Source organism: Pteronotus mesoamericanus, unplaced genomic scaffold (genome assembly GCF_021234165.1).
Source record: "Pteronotus mesoamericanus isolate MK-2021 breed Mesoamerican mustached bat unplaced genomic scaffold, CSHL_Meso_final contig_66, whole genome shotgun sequence".
In the NCBI taxonomy this organism is placed as follows: domain Eukaryota; kingdom Metazoa; phylum Chordata; class Mammalia; order Chiroptera; family Mormoopidae; genus Pteronotus; species Pteronotus mesoamericanus.
The window spans coordinates 2,375,956-2,395,018 of record NW_026555230.1 but is presented as its reverse complement, the minus strand read 5'-3'; the positions used below and the strand labels follow the sequence as shown (position 1 = coordinate 2,395,018).

The following is a 19,063-nucleotide window of genomic DNA, read 5'->3' as shown; positions in this document are numbered from 1 at the left end:
GCCCAGCGAGGGTAACTAATGTGAAACAGGCTGCCGGGCAGCCTGATGGCAAAGCAGTATCATAAGTCAGGTCGGGGGATATCTTGGTGGCTGTCTAGCCTGGGTACTTTTTATTAAAAAAATCACAGCTCCGTTTTTGTTCTTTGTAAGGTATCCACTTTAGAGCCTTGAGACAGAGCCAGTGATTTTGCTATAGTTCAAACCATTTTTGAATTTCCTTAAAAACCACTTTACCAGCCAAATAAAACAATCAAGCTTCTTAATTTATAGACACATTTTGTTTTCATCCAACATATATTTTGAGCATGATCACGTATTCATCAGATTTGACTCTGAATGTCTTTTGGCTATTTTTCAAAACCAAGTCTACCGTTAAGAGATTCCACACCATGGAAAAGATTCAAACCATTGGTGCTGCCAGGGTATAGCAGCCTCCTGAGGCACTTGAAAGTGGAGAACACTCACTGGGGCTTTTAGATTCTAATATGGTTATTAAATGGTTGATCTCCTTACCTTAAAGTTCTAACACATTGATCAAGTTGTCAATTGTTTCATTCAACCAGAAGGCCAACGGTCTGCTTACAGTCTCCTACACACTGGAAAGACAGCAGACAGCACCAATGATGAGGTCTCTCTGCCCTTACACAGTTAATGTGTGGGGAAGCAGACAATAAAAAAAATGCTGTATTTTCTAGTGAAGATGAACAGTATGAAGAAAAATAGAGCTGTACAACTCTGATGACAATAAAACGGGCTGGCATGAATGAGAGTGACTTGGGCATTACTCTGAATTGCTAGTTTTAGACTATCCACTGCTGCTCCATTACAGCAAATAAATCACAAAGTAAATCTCTCTGAATCAAAGAGATTCTATGGAGTTCATTATTTCTGCCTTTTGGATAAGTTCATCATGGCCTCATTTTTAGTTGCATTTCTTTCCCCTTACATGCAAATAGTAAGTGGTTTCAAACATCTAGAGAGATGGTCTTCAAGTCCTTTGCTGTCTCAGCAGTTACCTCAATCTAAGGCTCTGCTGAAGTCAGTGCTGGTTGTTGATTTCATGCTGGTGTCTGCTGGCCTCCCTCTACCGTACACAATGATTTCTCTTCCTGCACACTTGTTTGTACTGGGAACATACTATCTGAAATGCTTGTCTACCTTCATGTTGTGTGGTTTGTAAAGACATAAGTTCATTTTGAAATTACAGGCATACCTTGGAGAAATTGCAGGTTCAGTTTCAGACCACCAGAGTAAAGTATCACAGTAAACTGAGTCGTCATCTTTTTGCTGGTGGAGGTTCTTGCCTTCAATTTGTTAAAAGAAACACATCTGTGAGCCATGATAAAATGAAACAGAACAAAGCGAGGTATGCCAGTAGCTCTAGAGTTAAGAAGCACTCAACTTCTTAAGAAGAAGAGTGCCAATAAACTAGCATTATTGCTAGCTTACTATAAAAGTTTATCTGTTTAGTGCTCTATCATATTCTGTATGTTCTTGGCCAGTCTTTCTTTCAAAGCAAATCTTTTCATTTGTACAGGTTCTGAGAAATGATTTAAGTTACACAATATACTCCAGTATTCTTTGTTGCAAAATGAAAGGAGGATTAACAAAATGTAGTTACTTTAAAAACCACTGAAAGAACATGTGGTTCTTGCTGTTACTGAGTGCTCCAAAATAAGGAGAAGAGCAGAGCCTCCTCAAGCCTTAGTAGGTGACATTTTGAACTGGTGGCCAAAGGATTTCAAAGGCTAGAGTTTCTTGTTATTTCTAAAGTTTTAAAAAATTTTATAAGAGAATAAGAGGTTGTTTTCATTATTCTTTAGTAATTCCCCTTCCCTGTTTCTGACCTCTTTGAAGTTCTGCTTTTTTAAAAAAACTTTTCTAGTTTCTCAGTTCATTATTCCTTTCTGGCAGATGGGGGACAGGGGGGGTCATTTGCCTGTAAGTTCTTGACTCAGGAATTGAATCCTGGCTCTAATATTACCTGTGTGAATTTAGGCGAGTTACCTCTGTGCCCCAGTTTCCTTATCTGTAAAATGAAAATAATAATAGTACCTTTCTCAAAGGGGTGTTGGCAGGACTGAGTGATAATCTTTGTTAATCTATGTTAAGTGTTTATAATAGTATCTTGTACATAGAAGTCTGTAAAGAAAAGTTGAACTATATGGAACTCCCTTCTTTTGACTTGAACTACATGAAACTCCATTCTTTTAAAGAAAAATAATGGTTCAAGACATGTTTTAAGAGACTTTTGGAAATCTAATCAGCCTGATTTTCTAGACATTTCTCTACATTATTGACAAGAGCTTTTAGTTTCAGTTGACATTGCAGCCGTGTTCACAGTTCTTGCAGTGCTCTGTTGCCTTTACTGTTTAGACTCAGATAACTAGAGGCCATATTTTGTTTGTTATTACAGATAAGAATAGAGCAAGGGAATCCTTCAAATTTCCTCTGCTTTGAAAGTGACAGGGTACCAGGAGACCCAGTTGCAGTTAGTCAAGTGAGATCCAGTTGCCATCCTGTATTGGAGAATGGTTTTCGGTGTTAAATGTTTACAATGTATTTTTCCGTGGGATCACCAGATCAGTCTCACCTTTTTGTTTTTAAGACTATGGCAAACATTTCTTAAAAAAGTTGGCATCCTGTACTAGTGTTTTCTTTCTGTTTCTACCCGAGGAACAAGTAGTGGGAAAGAGCCTTGTGTCTTTGTGACATGGTAAAAATCTTCTTGAGTTTGGATTCCACAAGCCAGGTTCAAGTCCCAGTTCTGCACCTTCTTAACTGTAAGACATGGGACAAGTCATTTTACCTCACTGCTGGTAGCTCTTTCATTTGTAAGATAGATCTAAAAAAACATGCCCTACCAAACTCCCAGAGCTCTTCAGAGAGTCAGATGTGGAAGAGCACCCTTTGAAGGCAGTGTGGCATTAATGTTATTGTGGTCATCTGTTATATAAGCCATCACTATTTGACGAACTGGTGTTAGAAGGGAGCGTCCTTCCTGTTCTTGGATCATCTCCCCCATAACGGTAGGTATGGCCTCTGCCTCACTCCCCCTCTCCTGTCAGCGTTCAGATATGCAAGTGTTTTATTGCCTCTTTCAAATGGACCTGAAGCCATTAGTACACCTTCTGAGCTTCCATTTTCTTTGTACCTAAAATGATAGTGCTGTATAACCAACAATCATAGGGTGATAGCAAGGCCATCTCTCCATAATGGAACATTGCCTCAGAATGTAAGTCTTTCCTTTTTCAAATTAATACCTTACCTCCTCAGTATGTCTTGAGGCCCTGCCGAGTTCCTCCACCCATACTAGATTGGATGCTCACCCTGTTGGGTTTTGGACAAGAAGAAATCCAGGGACTCAGTTGCTCTCCAGGTCCACACTGCCTTCCTTGTTGTACAGGACAGGTGCCAAGTGCTTTTTTTTTTCTTTGTTACTTGAATTTGTTTCTCAATATCTTGAAATGACTCTATAAGTAGCTCTCGGAAATTTCATGTACTTATTATATTAGTGTAGTATTGTGTTCCTCAACTCTTTGTCTTGATATGGAACACTTGTGTATTTCAGTATTAATTTTTTTCATCTTCTAAGCTTGTAATAAAGATGGCTGAGGTTGGAGACATTGTTCTGGGCAGGCGAAAACTAACATGGCCATCTTCATGCAGTGAACATTTACTGAACATTCTTTAACTTGAACTGGGCAAGGAAAGATAGTTTAGAGTTGTTTGGATGTGTTCATTTCAACAAATTGTGTTGTCTGTCTAGGGATTATATTCCCTGACTGCAAGGTGAAACAATACGGCTCATGCTTAGCCTTTCTTTCCATGGTCAGTTAGCAAATTAATAAGAAAGTTCTTTGAGTTCAGTGTTGGGAGAGGTCTCACACTTTGCTTTCGCACCCTTTTCTTCCCACTTCTGGATTTTTGGACTATTGTCATGAGCAGTTTGCAATTACATTAGGTTTTTTTTTTTTTCTTCCAAGGAAAGGCTAAAGGAAGTTGAAAGGTAACAATTGAAAGTAAAAAGAAGAGTAACTTGTTTGTAACTCCTCCAGCTTGGATTCCCTTGCCTGCAGACCTTGACAACACAGTGATGCTCTTTCTTTAGTTTTTGGTCATTGTTATATGTTGCTATCACATCCTTGAGATTTTTGTGAGAAGGAAACAGTTTCCCAGAGCCTCTTACAATGGGAGGGACTGCTACATCAGGGTGTCCTGCTTTCCTCTTAGTGGGAGCTCTGGAGGCAGAGGTGGGCCCTGAGGGGAATTTGTAGCATCAGGTGTTAGTACTTGCAGTGCCCTTCCTTGTCTTAACTTTAAGTTCCTTTATGGCCCTAGGATGATTTAGATGGGGACTGAGGAGAACTGGGACTATGCTGTCAGGATTCACTCCAGGAGGGCTGCAATTGGCTTGAGCTGTTTTACTGAGGGGGGTGGGGGGAGAAGTCCCTGCAGAGCAGTGACACTGGGCCAAGACATATCAGTACTATTTGTGGGTCATACTGAGAAGGAAGACTTGCACTTTGTTTCAGTGAGACCCCAGAAGGGTGCTGCCCTTGACACTTGTTATGTGGCAGGCAGGAAATAAGAAACCCCAGTAAATATTCCATTTCTATCTTCCTAGTCCAAAAGTGCTCCCTACATACATCAGCAATTCTGGTCTGAGAGCGAGTTCAAGTCCCTACCGCCCTCACAGATAGAGGGCAGTTGGAGCTGGCCCTCACCTCTTTGTAGCCCTTGCTGCAAGACATAATAACTGATTTTGAAAGCTGAGGCCGAATGTAATCCTGCTGGCCATTCCCTTTCTTTGCTATTATCAACTCTGAATTGATGTGATCATTCCTCCAGAGATTCCCATCACTTCATACCACAAAACAGTTTTTCCTTGTTGCTAGAGAATACCCTGGTATGCATGTTCCTCCTCAGCTCTGGAGAATTTGGGAGAAGTGCAGAATCTTAGATGAAATCCATTTTTTATAGTAGATTTTGATTTATCCCATATATCCAAAATATCACTTCAACATGTAATCACTATAATAATTAGTGAGATGTCTTCCCCTTTTTCTATACTACATTGTTGAAATCTGGTGCGTACTTTATATTTACTACATTCCTCAGTTTGGACTAGCCATATTCATGTGTTCAGGATTTACGTGGTCTAGTGGTTTCAGTCTGGACAGCCCAGTTTGGAGAGATACATTTTGACCTTAATTTGCTGGTGATGTCAGCAGATTCACTGTCAAGGCCACCCCTGCTTCAGTATAACCTCACGTTAACGGTCTCTGTAATCCGGGTCAAGCCCTTTGCCCAGTGTTATGACATACATCTCATATGAATCCTCACAGCATCCCCACTGAGTACCAGAGAGTTCTTTTCTCTGTTTCAGTTTGGTAAGCTGGTTTAAGAAGTCACCATTGAGATACATGTGAAATGCAAGCATATTTCTTGGGGGCATCTTCAAAGAACTTGAGGAACTCCTTCTCTGGCTCTTCAGAGCTGGGCCCTGCAGTCCCTGAACGTAAGTTTCGTTGGACTGGAAAACCGGGTGGTTTGCCTTGCTAGCTGCTCTTTAGCATCACCTAGAGAGCTTTAACAACTTGCTGACCAGGCCCTACCCACAGACCTTCAGATATTTTTGATCTGGGGGAGATCAGACATCTGCTTTTTTTTTTGTTTTTTATTGTATTTTTTTCCATTACAATTTAGTCCCCTTATACCCTCCCCCCGCAATTACCACACTGTTGTCTCTGTTCAAGAATCTTTTTTCCTTTTTGCTTAATCTCTCCACCCCTCCCCTTCCCCCCCTAGCTGTCATCCTGCTCTCTATCTGTGAGTCTGACTCTCTGCATTTTAAAGTGCTTTGGTGATTCTGGTGTGCTGCTTGGGAGTAACTGTGATAGGAATGCACATGTCCCCAACCTGATGACCCTGCCAGTCCCCTGGACTTAAGGTTGAAATGCAGATTCAGACTCCGTGGGCCTTGCACTGTTGGAGAGCCCTTCTCAGTTGCAGCTAGGTCCCAGGTGATGCCCTTGTGCTGCTTTGACTTGCACTTTGACTTTGAGCAGCTAGCTCTTCAGAATCACCTGAGGGCGTGGTTCAAATGACAGCCTCACTGGCAGCCAGGCTGGAGTTTCTGATTTCGTAGGTTTGGGGTGGGGCCCAGGATCTGTATTTGAGAGGGTGCGATATTTTCCATATTTCACCAGACAGTATTGTTTACTTTAGGTTTTGTGTAGACACACGTCTGATGCACTTTTTTTTTTTTTTTGGCATAAATAGGTGTTGAATTTTATCAGTCCTCTTTTCTGCCTTTATGGAGATACATTCCCCTCCCCTCTTTAAATCTATTAATCCATGAGCTATTAAAAGGGATTTTCTAATATAACGTTGCAGCATTAATCAGGGTTGCATTGCTGCGCCTGAACCCAGTGTGTTTCTTATGGCTGGATTTGATTGGTAGTATTTTCTTCAGGTTTTTCATCTGTATTTGTGAGTGAGATCTGGCTTTGATTTTCCTTTTCTGTGCTGTCTTTGTCTAGCTCAGTATTATTTTGCTAGCCTTGTAAAGTGAGTTGAGAGTACTGGGATTCCCTTTTCGTGCTCTTTTGGAAGTTTGTGTAAGATTGGAGTTATCTGTTACTTTAATGTTTTGGTAAGAACATGTCCCTAGAGCCACCTGGGCCTGGTGTTTTGGTGTGGGAAGATTTTAAACTCCCAGTTAATATCTGCCATATCTGTAGTTATGTCTGTCTTTTCATTCTTAAATCTTAATGTTATTTATTTTTCCCTCCTCTTTTTTCTTGATTACTTTTACCAGGGGTTTGTCAGTTGCGGTTATGCAGTATGAGGTTTGTCACTATATGGAAATGAATGTGCATAATTGTATTCTCAAATTATTTTGATTAATTTTTAGTGAGTAAAAATTTCATGTTTTTAAAGTCAAATTTATATTAAGGTATATTCTGAGAAGCTTTACTTCCATTCCTGTCTCCTGGCAGGCGTGTTGTCCAACCTCCCCCACCACCATCAGTCAACATCATTAGTTTTTAGTTCATTCTTCTATGTTTCTTCTTTTGTAAATTTGATCAAGTGTGTACACACTCACACACACATTTGCATTTCTTCCTTTTCTTATACCAAAAAAGCATACTACATATACTATTCAGCTTCTTGGTTTCTGGTTTTTTTTTTTTATTTGTTTGTTTTTTCACTTAAAATATACCCTGGAAATCACTCTTCATTTTCTCCTTCGGTCTTTAGATTTATTCTGCTGTTTGGGTATTTCAAAACATAGTATTATTATTATTATATATTTCTAGTATATTCTAATTTCCATTATGATTATTTCATTCACTTGTGAGTTGTTTAGAAGTGTATTTTTAAATTTACAAATGGATTTTCTAGGTATTTTAAAATCTGACTTCTAATTTAACTGCATTATGGTCAAAGAATGTGATCTAAATACTAGTATTTCTTTGAGATGTGTTGAGGGTAGATTTATGTAGTATCTTGTGTTTTTTTTCTTTTACTTAGCAATGCATTTTGTATTCATTCACGTTGTCTCATGTATCACCAATTGGTGACTGTCTGTTGCAGAGTAATATTCTGAAGTGGGGCTGTAACACAATTTGTCCATGTCAATGAACATTGAGTCAATTCCACTTTTTGACCATTGTGAATAGAGTGCTATGAACATTTGTTTACACATCTTTATGTGGACTCGTGTTTTTATTTGTCTTGTGTAAATACTTAAGTGTTGCATTGCTGAGCAGTATACTTCGTGTATATCTAACTTTACAAGAAACTGTCAGAGTATTTTCCAAAGTGGCTGTGCCATTTTGCATTCCCACTGGCAAAGTAATGTATGAGAGTTCTACATGGGCCATATCCTCACTGATACTTGTTATTATCTGTCTTGTTAAATTGCAACCAGTCCAGTGGGTGTGTAATGGTAGCACATTTTGGTTTTAATGTGCTTATTCCTAATGACTAGTGATGGTGAGTATGTCTTCATGTGCTTATTGGCCATTCATATATCTTTGGTAAAGTCTCTGCTTAAATATTTTGCCTGTTTCTAATTGGATTGTCTGTCTTATTATTGGATATAAGACCTCACATATCAGATATGTGATTTCCAAGTACTTTCTCCCAAACTGCGATTTATCCTTTTGTTTTCTTAACTGCACCATTGAAAGAGCAAAGGTTTTTTATTTTGATAAAATCCAGGTTATCATTTTTTTCCACTTACGGCTTATGCTTTTTGTGCTCTCAGAAATCTTTGCCTAACCTAAGTTCCCAAAGATTTTCTCCTATGTCTCCCTGTAGGACTTTCGCAGTTTTAGCTCTTATGTTTAGCTGTATTGTGGCAGACAGACCCTAGGGTGGCCTCCCCCCTGCACCCTGATTTTTGCCTCCCAGTGCTCACACCCTGTGTAATTTTCTTCCCTTGAGTTTACAGTGTTGAGATGATGAGCAGAAGATCCAGCTAAGCCGTGCTCAGACTTTTGACCCACGGCCCATGGAAACTGTGAGATAATTAATGTGTTGTTTAGCTACTGAGTTTGCTATGCAGCAATATAAAACTAACACTTCTATGCTTCATTTCAGGTTATTTTTGTGTATTGGGTAAAGTAAGGATCAAGTTCCAGCATCATTTTGTGGAAAAGACTAGTCTTTGCCTGTTGAATTACCTTGGTACTTATGTTTAAAATCAATTGGTCATTGCTAGGATCTCCAAAAGATGGGCCTGATTTTGGACTCTATTCTGTTCCATTCATCTGTATAACTATTCTTATTCTGGTACTACAGTAAGAATAGCCCTGTTGGGAAGTCTTGATTTCAGAGGCATTATATATAGCAGGTTTGGAAATTGGGTAGTGGAAGTACCCCAATGTTATTCTTTTGTTATTCTTTCAAGATTATTTTGGTTATTCTTGGTTCTTTGCTTGTCTATATATATCTCAGAATCATCTTGTCAATTTCTACAACAAAACCTACTTGGATTTGATAGGTATTACATTGAATCTATATATAATATTGACATCATAACAAAATTGAGTTTTCTGATCCTGGAGCATGATATATTATTTCCATGTATTTAGATCTTCTTTAATTTCTCTCAGCAGTATTTTATAGTTTTCATTGTATGGATCTTGTGTATATTTTGTTAAATATATCCCTAAATATTTCATTTTTATATTAGATAAATGATATTTTACATTTCAGTGCCCATTTGTTCATTACTAACAATACAAATACAGTTAATTTTTATGTTGACTAGGGTATCATGCAACCTTACTAAATTTATTCAATCTATAGTTTTCTATAATGCTCTTAGGCTTTTTTTTTACATACATGATCATGCCATCTGCAAATACACTTCTTCATTCCAATATGTTATGCCTTTTATTTCTTTTTTTCTCTCTGAAAGATATTAAATGCAAGCAATAAAAGCACCATCATTGCGTTGTTCCAACATTTAGTGGGAAAGTATTCCATCTTTCACCATTAAGTGTGATGTTAGCTATAGGTTTTTCATAGGTTCCCTTGATTATTCCTAATTTGCTGAGAGTTTATTTTTATCATGATTAGATGTTGAATTATCTTGGTAGAATTATGTATGTCTCAGATTCCATCTTCAGAAAGATAGTATACCTCATGAATAGCCCTGTTGGTAATTCTTTTTGTTCTTTTATGGAGCAGCATATATTGCTCCTGCAAAAGTCATGGAAATTACCTGTGTTGGATTCGTATGTATTACTGTTACAGTGCTAGATTTTCTTTAGTTTCCCATTCTTTGCTATTCTGTTGACACTGGTTTTGGTTCCTCTTCATCTCCTTGTTTTTTTATTTCTGCCTTTTATATGATTATTTCCACATCTATGAAAACTTCCTCCCTGCTAACAGTGTAAGTTGTAGAAGAGTGTGTGTGTGTGTGTGTGTGTGTGTGTGTGTGTGTTCATTCAGTTCTGTCACCTTCTTCTGTAGTAGGGATGGGTGGCCACTTCTATTTATGGCTAGAATAATAGGTAACTGCCCCACACAGGAAGATAAACATTGTCTGTACTCTGGGTCACTTGCAAGTCTTTTTTTCTTTTCTGAACTTCCAAGGCTTCTAATGAAGCCAGTCTTTAGGGATTGCCTTTGGACACTCCTCAAACTACTATGGCAAACTGCCTGTTGGTCACGCTACTAGCCCTGCTTATGATCTCTGTGAACCTTCAAGGTCAACCTGGTCTTATAAATTATGACTAATTAAGATATATCAAGCCTAGCATTTTCAACAATTGAAAGACCTTAGGCAACATTCTAAAACCTCACTTTTTGCTTTTTACTTCTAGCCCATTAAGAGAAGGAACAGGAAACTCCAAATTAAAATTATCCAGCCCATTTTGGGAACTCTTCTTTGGAATTGCCTTCAGAGATCATGGCACTTAAAAAAAAATATCCTCAGTGGTGTCAAATCTTTGAGTGAGAACTTGGTTTTTGGCCCTGGGCCAAAATCATTTTGCGGCCTATCAAGTAAACAGAGTGGGCACTCATGCTGTGGGAAGCATTGTTTTTCATTTAAAAATCGAGATATGGTAAAATTCATGAGAAGATGTTTCATGTGGCTTTAAACTCTAAAGACAGTTTCAAAAGAATTGGAAGAATACTTGGAATAGCGATAGTGTTGCTGTAATAAGTGCACACCATCTAAAGGGACTACTTTGAAGAATAACTCACCTAGCTGCAGGTATGCTGATGGGCATTTTAACAAAGGCTTCGTTATATCATAGTTGTGCCTCATGAAGTATTTATTCTATTTTTGTCTAGTAGTAATAATTTTTTCCTTCTTTTAAAATATAGTTTGAAAAAACTCTTCCATGATACAAAGTAATATTGCAGTGGACAAACAAGAGGCATGTTCTGTGTACCTCACAGACATGGATGTGGAGGAAAAGTCACTATTTGTTTACTTAACTTGAAAATGAAGGCTAGAGTTCATTGTGACCATCTGATTTTTTTATATCGAGATAGAATTCCAAAAAACCCCCCCCCCCAAAAAAAACCAAATCTTTTTTTATTCAGCTGTGTAAGCAGGAGGAATAATGTCCTCATTTTTTAATTTGATCACCTATTAGAGAATTAGAACAACTCTCTGTTAGTGGGTAAGCGTGCCAGGCTGACTGGGTTTGAATTCTAACATTGACAGTTCTTATGGGACATGTTGTTTAACCTTCCTGTTCCTTGGGATTGTGTGTTTTCATATGAAAATAGTAAAAGTAGTTCCCTTATGAGGTTGTTGTGTGCATTGAATGAGTTCATCTGTACTTGAAACACTGCCTGGCGTATAATAGAGGATTGGTAAATGGCAGCCATCATCATTGATGAACAGATGTTCTATTTTGCCTTAATTGTATAGTATCATCTGTGTCATTGTCTCTATTAATTATTTAATTTACACCTATTCATTGTCTTTATCACTATTTAACTTGTCTTATATTCATCTCCCCAACTCAGTTGCTGGCTCTTTGAAGACCGATCTCAATTATTCAGAGTTTCCCAATGTGGTCGAGAGTAGTTGCCCAATGTGTATTTACTGACTGATTTTTTTTTATCTCTTTGGAAACAGGATTAAACAATTATGTATGCTGAGTGAGGAGTGTATTCAGAAATGATTGGCCTTATGTAATTTAATTATTTCTTCTAAGAAGCTACAATTCAGTGCTGGTTAATTTAATAGATGTTTAGTGAACGCTTATAGATAGATTGACAAACTAAATTGTTCTGACTGTAACCAGATGATCATTTTGTAGATTGTTAATTTCTGTAGCTAACTTCTTTATTTTGAATTGGATTGTGTCCCCCAGAAAGCTATGTTGATAAGCCTAGCCCCCAGTACCTTGAATGTGACCTTAGGGTCATTGTCTATATAACTAGTTAAGATGATACAGGAGTAGGGTGGGCCCTTAATCCAATATGACTGGTGTCCTTAGAGGAGAACATCATGTAGAGACACACAAAGAAGAACACAAAGAAGAAGGTCATATGATGACAGACACAGAGATTAAAATGTTATGATTGTATCCACCAGAAGTTGGAAGAGGCAAGAAGGACCCTCTCCTTGAGCCTATAGAGGAACATGGCTCTGCTGACACCCTGATTTTAGGCTTGTAGCCTACAGAACTGAGAGAGAAGAAATTCCTATTTTACCTAGTTTGTAGCATTTTGTTACATTAGACCCAGGAGACTCAGACACTGCCCATCCATTCTTTCGCCTTTTTTCCCCCTTGCTGCTTGAATTAGAGTGTTGACAACACTGGCTTTCAGTTTTCATTTCATCTCACATGGTTGATTTGCCTACATTTTCACCTGTTAGTGGTGTTCTCAATATAGTTTGATTTAATTTACACACACATACACATACATTTACTGCAAGAGCAGACAAAGGTATTGGAAATTCTGGGACAAAAATGCACTGCAATTCTTACATGTGTACTGGAAGTAGGAGACATTTACAAGATTGTTCATAACAGCACTGTTTGTAATAGTGAAACCTGGAACCTCTTCAAATGATCTCTGAGAAGAGAATGGCAAAGGGTGGAATAATGAACTAGTATGCAGCAGTGAAAATGAGTGAAGCACAACTCCACACATCAACATTTATGGCTTTCACAACAATGCTGTGTGAGAAAAGCAATGGGCAGAAAAATGTGTAACAATTTCCATTATATATAAAAGCTCAAACCCAATGTAATATTTAGGGATATATACTACATATGTGGAAATTTATACAGAGATGCAAAGGAGTTATAAAAACAAATCAGCCCTAGAGAGGGAGGCTGAAGTACCTTTAATGGCTGAAGACTGATGTCTCCAAAGTCATGAAAGTTTATGAGGGTGATACTGCATTCATTCATTCATTGACTGAGTGCTCAAGCTCCTCTGTGCTGGTGCCACAACGTGAAACAGCCCTTGCCCTTAGGAAGCTCAGATCTAATAGACCCAAAATGTCAGCAGATAAGCAGAGTACAGCATGAGAAACAAAATATTAGAAATTTGTACAGTGTACAGAAAAGTGAGGTGTGTGCATGTCTTTAGTTCCTTCCTCTTCCTCCCCTTCCACCACTAATTCCACTTGGAGGAATCTGTCAGTAATGCCCAGTCTGAGAAGGTCCTTGGAAAGTAAGGAGGTGTTTTGAGCTGGTACCTTCCTTACTATCATAGCTCTATGACTCTACATGTTTACTCTTACCACCAACAATTACAGTTTAACTTTTGCTTTAGGTACTTTTTACCTATAAATTTAAAGTGTAATTTTGGGGAACAGTTTCTCACGGGAAAATAGTTAAACTACACTGCTGTCATGAGCAGATCAGCTGGGTTCATGAGTTTGGAAATTGGCAGGTGGATAGGGAACTTGATCTTGTTCCTATTTTAAAACTTTGTTTACTGGCAGGTATCTGACATCACAAAATCCATTGGAGAATTTAAAGATCTATTTAAATGTATGTATTATCATTACTAGGTAGCGTTTTTACATTAAAAAGTTAACTTTATGGTGGTTGACTTTTTAATAGTTTATTTAGCATACCAATTTCAATTTATGGAGCATTTCTAAAGTTACTCTGTTTCATAGCCATAGCTCGTGCCTCTAAAGCCATTCAGCTGTCTTGAAGAGATGCCATTTGTTTGGAAGGGACCAAGTAATAGGGTGATTGGATCAGCTCAAATCCATCACTAACCACTGAAAAAAATGATTCAAAATGCATTCTCCAGTGGGTCTGAATTATACTGTTTTTAGCCAAAGGTCTGCAACGTATAAAGAAGTAAAAGTAAGTATACTGTGATCTTTAAAATGAATAATAAATATCAAAATGATTCAAAGAGTGGGTTTATACATGAAATACTATTTAATATTTCATAATTTCCAAAGAAGAATTATCAAAACAAATCCCCTTTAGCCCTAGGTTTGATATTGCCAAAACAAATTGAGCTCTAATGCATATGTTTTGTATGTGTCTATTTGGAGAATAATCAACTTACTTTGACCAGGGGTGGGGTACTGTTTTGGAATAAATACAGTTATATTTACTCTAAGAAACCTCTAGATCCTTTAAGTTTCTGGATCCTTGAGTTAGAATAAAAGGAAATGAGACGAGGTCTCCATGTTAGGAATCCCATGGAAAGTTTCCCTCGGCTAGGAGTCGAGCATTTACTTTTTTAATGGAAGTAGGCATGCTCTTAGGATAAACTGCTTTAAGGCTGTTCAGAGCTTTGCCAAGATTATATGCATCATCTTAGAAAATGTGTATGCAGAATGGTTAGCCAGCACTAGACATCATGTGTTTTATGAAGAACCCAGTTTGAGGAATGACTTAGAGCTCATCAAAACATCTCCTGTAAGAGGAAGGGACCAGATGTTGGGGTGCCTGTTTTGTCATCAGCTGTTCCAACATTTTACATGTTCCTCATCACAGCTCCATGACGTAGGTAGTATCATGTCCATTTTTCAGGGAACTGCAGGTTGTCCAGGGTTGCATGGCTATTATTATTAATCAGGTGACAAAATTGGTATGTGAAGCCCAGACTGGTATGAATTACAGAATCCCCCTCTTTTTTCAACTACATGGCACAGTTTTGTATCTGGTCATAGTACCTTTTTACAAGATATATTGTTATGGATGGTGAGGTTAATAGCTTATATTTTAGTTTAAAAGGACATGATGATTATTAGCTTTGGCTGAAGGAAGTTCACTTGGAAATAATTTATTTTAATAGTTTAAGGCAGAAGGTGACAACTTGTTTTTATAAATAAAGTCTTACTGGACTACAGCCACATGCTGTCATTTCCTCACTGCCTCTGGCCGCTTTCAGGCTACAACAGAGTTCAGTAGCTGCAAAAGAGTCTATATGACTCACCAAACCTAGAATATTTACTATCTGTCCCTTTACAGAAAAAGTTTACCAATTTTTGTTCCGAAAAAGTTGGTAAAAGTTTTACCAACTTGTTCAAAGGAAAATGTATAGAAATGAAATAAATTTCTGGTTGTGCAGATCATTGTTTTCATGTGGGTTGGACAAATGTAGAAGTTGAATTGATAGTGCACTGGTTTCAAAATGGTTAAGATGTGAACATTTCTCTTTTTGTACTGAATGGCTTGGTTGAGGACATCTCAATACATCTTTTTCGTTTTCTTGCCTTCTAGGGGTCCTACAGTCAGAGCAACTTTAATACAAAAGTGAGAATAACTTGATTTAGTAAATCCTGTGTTTACAGGCACTCCAGGTACAGAACAGAAAACTCTCTGCTATTGGTTGTCGTGGGGGAGAGGCGACACTCCTAGAGGCCATGTTGGAAGTGGAGGACGGATATTTTTGTTTTTAGTGTAATGTATTGAAAAATACATTATTTGATTACAATTCAGTATCCTTTTATTTCTCATTGATACTGGAATTAAGGCATTATATTGATTATTTTTTGAAGTTGTGTTTAGGTTGATAATATCTAATTTTTTTTCAGGCTAGCAAAGGGGGGATCTACAGAAATTTGTTTTATAACAAAGGGAGCATTGGGGCTACCCTAAGTATTTGGCATTTTTTCAAAACAGACATCCAAGTAAAGAGAGCTCCCTTAGAAATACTTGGAATTCTGGACTCAGGCTGTTTATGCCTAACTTCTCGCTCACTGGTAGGCTTTAGAATTCAGCTTTCAGACTGGGTAGGTTATGCATAACTACAGCTTTCAAGGGACCCTCCAGAGAAAGACCATTCTTAAACTTCACTTAAATGCCAATACAGAGTAAGAAAGCATACCAAGTAAAATCCAAAGAGAAGGCCTGCATATTTTTCATTGCTGTTTATACATGGAAAGTTCCGAAAAACCACTAGTCGAGGCCCACTGATCTCAAATCGGGTAACCATGAGAACTGGAGTTCCCACTTGAAGTTTAGATTTTGCTTGCGAAGGCCCTGTGAGGTGGAAGTCAAAATTATTTTCTAGTTCTGCCTTTAGATTTTTACAGTAGGGTAAAAATGGCCCTCATTTGTTTGAAAGTGTTTATAGTTGTGTCTGCTGCAGGTGTTTTGTGGAATCTGGTATTTCATATTCAACAGAGAGTGGAACAGTTTCTTAGTCTGGAAGAAGGACGTGATGGAAGAAGTTTTCATACCTTAATTTAAAATATCTGCTGCTTGGGAAGTAGGATAGTAGCGTTCAAGTTCTTTTTGGAGCAATTGCTTCAAAGAGTCATAAGTTAATGCTGCCCAGAGCCATCATGCCTTGATTATCCAAAGATTTGTTCTACCATATTTAAAAGCTTGAATGAATTTCTGGCTTAAATGAAACATTCAGTAAACAACAGTTAAATTCTTTGGCCATGTTTTATTTCCTAGTTCATTCATTCATTTAACAAATACCTATTAAGTACTTAGTGGGTACAAGCAAGTCACTGTTACAGGTGTTGTGAATGAAGCAGGAAATAATGCCACAGTCCCCATCTGGTGGGGGCTTGTATTCTGGTGGGTGAAGGTAGACAGTAACAACAGATATCTGAAAGGTGGTAAGTGGTAAGAAGAGGAGATGGAGAGGGGCAGAGAGAAGACAGACACAGAGGGAGGGGGGAAGATAGGAGGACGGGAAACTGGCACGGGCAGAGAAGGAAGATATGAGACCATTGAGGTTAGTTGTCTTGAATTTTAAGAGACCATTAAAGCCACATTGTGAATTAAAATTTTGATTCATTAAATAATGCCACCTTTATTTGAAGGGAGTTAGGGGCCTTAAAGATTTCTTGCCTAGATAAGTTGAGTTTTCTTAACTATATTTCTTATTCTGAAACTCCTTCTCTGCTAAACTTGGGACCTGTCGCACCCAACCCGTTTCCTCCACCCCCAAATAGCAACCATTTTGAAGCACTTTTTTCTGGGTGGAAAGGACATTGTTGTGTTGGTCAAGAGGCCTAGGCTAGAGCTGGCCCTTCCACTAACTCATGATCAGACTTTGTCACCCCTCCCCCCAGGAGTATCCAACCTTTTGGCATCTCTGGGCCACACTGGAAGAAGAAGAGTTGTCTTGGGCCACACATTAAATACACAAACACTAATGAAAACTGATGAGCCAAAAAAAAAAAAAAGATTTTAAGTAAATTTACGATTTTGTGTTGGGCCACATTCATAGCTATCCTGGGCTGCCTGCAGCCCGCAGGCAGTGGGATTCGACACCCCTCTGGTCATCTTCTCTGTAATAGGGAGGGTTGGGATTAAATCATCACAAAAATTCAGAATCAAAAATGATAGAAGTCTACCTTTGGTTAGAATCTTGTAAATATATATGGAATTAAGTTTCAGTTTTCACTTTAAAGCCAAGGTAGCCCCAATTCAATGTTTTTGTTTTTTTTAATAGAAAGGATTAAAGCTTGAGCTTTAGAGGCTTGGGGCAAAATACTTTGTAACCAAAATGGTAGCTAATTTTTGTAAACTTCACTGTAGTTTCTAAGTACTATTGCATTGAATTTAGACCAACATAGACATAAATGAAGGTATGGATGAACTTTCCATGTTTGGTAAGTTCAAGACAGCCTAGGACCTGTGCTTGCCCATCTAGTACATTTTCCACAGGACTGCACTGCTTCACCTAGTCCTAATGAGATATTATTTTCATGTTTAAAGAGAAGCTTTATAACTAGGTGACCATCAGCCATGCATTATCCTGGTAGTATTGAACTTTATTCCTAGTATTTATAGGGTCAGGACTAATTTGTAGAATTGGTTATGCTGTCAGCATTCAATAATTAACCTTTCATAATTGAAAAAATGGTAATTTGTTAACAAATATACCAGGCACTCTTCTAAGCCCTTCATATGTTTACTTCATTCATTTGGTTCCCAACTATGCTCCAGTAAAATAGAATAGCACTGAAGGCCAGAGAAGTTAAATAACCTGCCTAAGGTCAATTAGTGAGTTGCAGAGTTGGAATTTGAATGGAGTCAGCTCCTATATCTGTGATCTCCAGTATCATGCTGTTCCAGCCTCTGTACATTTCAGGAATAATTGGAACCATTCAACAAAAAGAGGTTCACTTGATGACCTTTTACAGCGAACCTCATCATGAAACTGACTCATGTTACCTGGGCCCTTGAATTTCTCAGATTTCTACTTGATCTAACTTTTAATAGCAGTTCCCAGTGTAACTCTAAAAATGAGGGCTTTAGACCTAAAGACTGCATATTATATGAGTTCATTTATATAAACTGTCCAGAATGGACAAATTTATAGAGATAGCAAATTCGTGGTAGCTTAGGGTCTGGGAGAATGGGGAGTGATGAATGACTAATAATGGTATGGGGTTTTTCTTTCAGGGTGATGAAAATATTCTAAAGTTGATTGTGGTTATTTTGGCACAATTCTGTGGATATACTAAAAGCCATTAAGTTGTGCACTTGAAAATAGTGAGTTGTATAATATGTGAGTTATATCTTAATAAAGTAGTTAAAAAATGTGAAAATGAGGACTTTCCTCTGTTATATTTAGGTCATTTTAAATTGAAATATTTACCATATGATCTCACCTATAAGCGGAACCTAACCAACAATGCAAAGAAGCAAGGAAAATATGACCAGCAACACTGAAAGGAAAAGAAATCAACAGAGACAAGAGGGAAGGCGGGGGCAGGGAAAGGGAAGGGAAGGGGAAAGTCAAGGAACATATAGCAAGGACTCAGGGACAAAACCAAAGGGGAAGAGCTGAGGGAGGGAAGGTGGGAGGGGGCAAGGGAAAGAGGTGGGGGGAAGGCAGAGACAAATGTATTTAAAAAGTAAATAAATTAATTAAAAAAAAATAAAATAAAAAAAATAAAAAAAATGAATTGAAATATTTAAATAAGAGTTGAAGAAGACAGGACAATTCATCTTTTATGGTTTATAAACAGGAACAGGAACAGGAACAGGAAAGTGAAGACTGAGTTGACTGCATAACCCAACATTTTAAATTTCTTCTGTTGGACCCAGCTGAACACCACCTGGCTCCACTGAGCCCTTTGTCCCCAGATTAGGAAATGCAGACAAATGTTTACTGG

General features: G+C 38.0%; 1 protein-coding gene across 1 annotated transcript in view; it reads left to right on the top strand.

Moving 5' to 3' along the window:
* Positions 1–19,063, top strand: part of MTM1 (myotubularin 1) — a 110,015-nt gene that overhangs the window by 966 nt on the left and 89,986 nt on the right. The gene's annotated exons all lie outside the window — the stretch shown is intronic.